Here is a 5,973-nt window from a genome sequence, read left to right as displayed (position 1 = left end):
ACTTCTCTGCCATTTTATCTGAATATCTCTGTCTTTGGCAGAACACAATGATGGCCCTTTCTGCTTTCAACAGATCATCCAAACTTATTGACTGTCTTCCAAGTGTAGTCTTTAAAGCTTGTATTTGGTCACACATCATTTTGCTCTGGGATCTTGTTTGAGACTTTGTGTCATGACTAGACTTGATTTCTTTTCTTTTCACTCTGAAGAGTGACTGAAGAATGTCTTTTCATTTTAAATACCATGCCACTGCTCTCTTCAATTTTACCAACTAGAAAAGTGTTCCAGTAGCATGTTTGTTGGGTTTTCCTTTTATTTGTCTTTGTGGTGCTCCTTTTCACCTCTGGATCATCCTGAGAGAGTGAGAGGGACTCCATGGGGATTTGAGGCTATTCCTCTTCTGTCCTCCACAGAAACTCTGGTCCCTGGATCCATTCCTTGCACTTGACCAATGTGCTTGCACTCACACCTCTTGATGCCATGTCAGCTGGATTCAGTTTGGTTTTGATGTACCTCCATTGTGATACATCTGTGTTGTCCCTTATGAGAGAGATTCTGTTGGCCACAAAAGTGTGAAATCTTGTTTGCTCATTTGCTATGTACTTCAAAACAGATTGACTGTCGGTCCAAAAGGTTGACTGACTGAGCTTTAACTCCACCTCCTTTCTCAGCATCTTATCAACTTTAACAGCCAGCATTGCTGCCCATGGTTCTAGAGCCTTTGGAACATTGCTGCCAATCAACAACTCCACGTCGGCTTTGATTCCAAGAATGTTCACCTCACTAAGGTAAGGAAATCTAGAGAGATCATCATTGGTGGGAATGCTATATGTGTCTACTGGCATGCTTCTCTGAGTGTATACCTCATGCAATGAAGTTGTTTTCATCTACAGCAGAGACCTCTAACCCTGTGATGACGTCTGAGCTCACAGGCGTCTCCTGGGACACAGTTCGGAGCAAGATGTTGGTTTTTCTCCCTGTGATGTTCAATTTACTAATGAGGCTCTTTGTGTTGCAGAACTACCAGGGTCAAGAAATGCATATGTATATATTACTTTGCTTCCTTTTGAGTGTTTTACCTGAACTGGCACTATGGAAAGCATGCACTCTGTGCTACTCTCTTTGTCACCAGCCCCAGAATGCTCACCAGCTCTGAGCGACACCTGCGCACTACTCACAGGGGCTTTCACTGACTGTTCTGCCTTGATTGCAGCAGTAACCCGGGCATGCAGATTTTTCCTATACAACATCCGCAGAATCCGCCCCTTTCTCACCACCTACTCAACCCAGCTCCTGGTCCAAGCAATGGTTCTATCCCGCCTGGACTACTGCAACTCTCTTCTGGCTGGACTACCGGCATCTGCCACCAGACCCCTGCAGCTCATTCAGAATGCTGTGGCTCGTCTGGTCTTCAACCTCCCCAGACACTCCCACGTAACTCCCCTGCTCACTACCCTCCACTGGCTGCCTGTTATAGCTCGCATCAAATTCAAAACATTGGTCCTAGCATACCAGGCAGTCAAGGGATCAGCCCCAGCATACCTTCACAAGATATTCAAACCCTACATGCCAGCCAGATCCCTCCGTTCTGCTACCTCAGGACGCCTAGCACCTCCCCCTCTTCGCACCTGCACTTCCAGAACACGTCTCCTGTCTGTTCTGGTCCCACGATGGTGGAATGACCTCCCTGTGGAGGTCAGAACAGCTGAGACTGTGAACAATTTCAAACGACGACTGAAGACCCACCTCTTCAGGCTGCACCTCTCTCCATCCCTCCCTTCCCCCCTGTAAATGACTAAACTTAGGGTTGTAAACTAGGCAGCTGTTTCATAGGTTAGTTAGTTGATGCGCCTGTCTTAACGACTACTTGTACTTTTATTTATTTTTATTTTTCCATAGATTGCGTTGTTGCCGTTCTCGTTGTTAGTGTTAATCACTTTAACCATCAGGGTCCAAGTTGAACTATGCGGTTGTTCCCTGTACTTGGACCGGTACTTCTCCCTAGGGGTTTCGTCATACTTGTTCCTGGTTATGGTTATACACTTTGTTGTACGTCGCTCTGGATAAGAGCGTCTGCCAAATGCCTGTAATGTAATGTAATGTAATTGATATGTAGTACACTAGGATGGTTTTTCTTGCATATAGAGCCACTGAGATGCCCTGTGCAGTCTTTGCTCACATGCCCAGCCTTCATTAAACATCCAAAACAGACTCCATTCTGTCTTAGGAATGTGATCTTTTCCCTGTGTACTTTATTTCCAAATTCAGAGCATGATTTCAGTTCATGGTCCCCTTTGCAGAACAGGCATGAGATATTTGGGCCTCTAGGTTCCTGGTTTGATTTCACATTAACATTGGTGGCAAAGGTTCCTTTTGATTTGGGCCTCACTGTTATTTTAGGCTTTACCTTAGCAGAGCTCAAATCCTGAATATTGCCATATATTGGGTCTGAAATTATATTAGCTTGTCTCTCAATGAAAGAGACCAGATTGACTGTTCTGACTCTACTAGTACATTGCAGCTCACACGCCTTTGCGCACCACTTTTCTCTGAGCTTATATGGGAGCTTAAGAACAATGTTCCTCATATTAGAAACTGTATCCAATTCTTCCATGTACTCCAGTTCCATGGCACTGCAACAAGTTCTAAGGAACAGTGCAAAGTCCCGTAAAGCCTTTGCGTCCTCAGATTTGATAGTAGGCCAACCAAGGGCTTTCTCCATATAGGCACAAGAAATTCTGTATTCATTTCCAAAGTGCTCCTTCAATAATGTCTTTGCTTTATGATAGCCTCTGTTTGGATTCATATGTTGACAGCTTCTAGCAAGCTCCTGAGCTTGTCCTCTGGTGTATTGAATAAGAAAATGTAACCGGTCTTGGTTATCATCTGTTTTTCTTTCAATCATGTGTTCAAAACAATGGATGAAAGATTTATACTGCAGAATGTCTCCATGAAAAACTGAGAGGTTTCCTTTTGGTAAAATAGAAAGAATCTGTTGCTTTACAAGAATGTTCGTCAATTCATTCTGCTTTTTAAGTATGCTAGAAAGATTTACAGACTCCTGATGGGGGCTTATTAGAATAGTGCTTTTGTCCCTTGCCTGAGATGTATGTTGAGTGGCCTGTGTGAAAGTACTCTGGAGAGTGCTATGCTGAGACTGTGGTTGGGCAGTGCTGCTAGTATGAGCAGAAGGCTTAGAGGTATCTGCACTAAGCAAGACAGGAAACTGTACTTGAACACCCTGTTTAGGCCGTATATCTGGTCCACTTATACCAACCAACGGTGATGGTTTCTCCAGTGTTGCATCATAATATGCATTCATTGCATCTGATTGTATTTCATTTGCTGTACAATTCCCATCAACAGAAGTTTCGGCATTTTTGTGGTAGTTAATTTTCGCTGTGTTGGCTGCCAATTTAGTTTGAATCTCTAGCGTCTCTCTTCTTTTCCTAATTTCTTCCTTTTGCAGATCAAGTTGCTCTTGCTGTTTTTCTAGAGCGTGCTTCTCTTGCAACGTAGCAGCCAACAGAGCTGCGCGCTCTGCTTCTGCGCAAATGCGCGCTGAAGCTGTGAATGAGACACTTGATTTTGAACTACTAGATCTGCTGGACCTGTCACTTCTGATAGAGGAAATAACTGACAGTTGATCCTCATCATTTGGACAAACATTTGAATTAAATTCAGATCACATTTATAAGAAAGGCGTTCATTTGTGCAATTCTCGGTTCGTACCAGCCTTTTAAATCCTCCTTTTTATCCTCTTCATTCAACATTTGAATGTATGATACATGAAGACCTTTGAATTCATTAAGCATGTAATTGAATTTCGCCAAATTTCCCTTAACTTCATCAACATACTCATCGTCAGCCTTGAGAGAATCACTAATATTCATTCTTCGCGTTAAATGCGACATTTTGCCGGATCTAGAGGAACGCAATCGCGCTGTGGCTTCATTTAAATCCTTCTCAGGTAGGCCTGAATTTACATCTGTGTCGGAGTCAGCCATTCTGCTCCTCAAAAATAATTTCTATTTCTTTTCCTATAGAAACAAAAATTAATTTCCTTCAATTAGCGTAGTCCATTCAAGCACTGTTTTTCATCTAATTTCAAAGCCTCAAGTTTGTTGCGCTGATTCAAAGGCACCCAATTATTTTCTCAAGCTGAATCGGGTTTTCTAAACAAAACATTCAAGTGTCCATACATTCAAAATAAACCTTGTAAAATCTAGTTAATTTCAATTCCAGTTATGTCCATATTATTCCATGTTCCGTTAAATTATTTAGCTGTGAAGCACATACCTGACGCTCTCCTTTGTTTGATGCATCCAGCGAAAAGCAGCCTCTCCAAGTTATTTCAATAATCCACAGCGAAATAATCCAGAGCCGGGTCATTGGATAAATGTAGTGGTAAAAATAGGTTCAGTTTCTGTCCTTTTGTTTCCTATGTTCCAGTAAACGTTTCCCACTTTTATCCATTTCATTGGGAGTTGGGTGCAGTTGTCTGACGCGGGTTGTAATGAAATTAAAAATGCATTATTGTTGTCGTTCTTGTTGAATTTATTTACAAAATAAATGAACATAAAACTGCAATAATAAACTTGAAATTAAAGTTCATTTAAAGTTTTCCAGATTCCACAGGTCCACTTTGTGCAAAACACGGTCAAAATCCATTCTAAATTTATAATGAATAAATTCCATTATAATTTCAATTTAAATGCAGAACAGAATAAATAAACTTCATAATATCTTTTTGGGGTTCTTATTATAAGCCAACATAAATGAATGGCTCCTGCAATTATTATTATTAGTAGTAGTAGTAATAATTAATTCAGAAAAAAGTTGAACCAAGTGTATATTTTCCAGAAAAAATGAGCTCAATTAGATTACACAACTCGAATGGGTGCCACCCATAGACCGTGTAACAAGACCAGGTTAAAACCAAGTATATGGCTGGACCGAACTGGCCGACGTCATAGACAAGGGCGGTGTAACTTCATCATTCACTCAGTCAGTCAGTCACAGACATTCGTGTTTGTAGGGCTGGCCCCACTGTTGTGGTCCGGCCAAAAATAGGTCAGTTCTAAAGGCACCCCGAGAAAGCCGTGAGTGGCTTCAAATCCCCATGGAGTCCCTCTCACTCTCTCAGGATGATCCATAATACTTTTTTGGGGTTCTTATTATAATTATCATAAACCAACATAATGGCTCCTACATTTACACTCTAGACATTTGACACGTAAACAGTAAAAATAACACATACAAATGCAACATTACAAACTTGCACCAGCAGGCCTTATCTGACAGAAGAAAAATCACATTATCACAACAGACAGAACAGACATTGCCACAGGAATACCAATCGTGCTGCAATGCGACTCACCTGGGCAATGTTGCTGGAAGTGATGAGACAGAATTGCAAACATCTTGACTTCATTTCACAATCTGCATGTCTAGTAATAAACATTGGAACATTGTACTAATATGAGACGGCTGCATTGTGAAAACTGAGTGTGATTTAGAGTTGTGCACTATGTGGGTAGGTACTCCAATAAGTGTCTTAGGGTAAGAATTTTGCCAGTCAGTTTGGCAAATTGAGTTTTCCACATTGAGCCAAAGCAATCATAACATACTGTAATGCATTTGTAATGTGTGACTGCACATATCAGAAATGCATCTGAGAAAATGAGAAAAACGTGTCAGGGTCATGGAACATCTCAGAGACTGGATGTCATGCAAACCACACATCTGCCCTGGTTTTGGCTTAGTGGGCTAATCCATTCAACTGATGTTTCAGCAGATCCAGGTTCAAACCTACAGGAAAATCATTTTTTGAGAGGTAACAAACTACCACCCCAATAGACAAGCAGTGCCTTTTCAAAATGTATTGAGTTGTGGGTTTCACTACAACAAAGAAGCATTCATCGACATCACAATTCTCTTTTAATGGATTTTTTTTCCACTACGTGAGTGTCA

General features: G+C 41.3%; 1 protein-coding gene and 1 long non-coding RNA gene across 2 annotated transcripts in view; one reads left to right on the top strand and one right to left on the bottom strand.

Annotated features, from left to right (window-relative positions):
* LOC135245748 (uncharacterized) overlaps window positions 1-5,973 on the top strand; it is a 516,260-nt gene that overhangs the window by 56,826 nt on the left and 453,461 nt on the right. The window lies entirely within an intron of this gene.
* The window catches only part of LOC135245705 (uncharacterized), a 492,416-nt gene that overhangs the window by 235,329 nt on the left and 251,114 nt on the right, over window positions 1-5,973 (bottom strand).

Source organism: Anguilla rostrata, chromosome 19 (assembly GCF_018555375.3).
Source record: "Anguilla rostrata isolate EN2019 chromosome 19, ASM1855537v3, whole genome shotgun sequence".
NCBI lineage: Eukaryota > Metazoa > Chordata > Actinopteri > Anguilliformes > Anguillidae > Anguilla > Anguilla rostrata.
The sequence above is the reverse complement of the archived record's forward strand: the minus strand, read 5'-3'. Positions and strand labels throughout refer to the sequence as shown.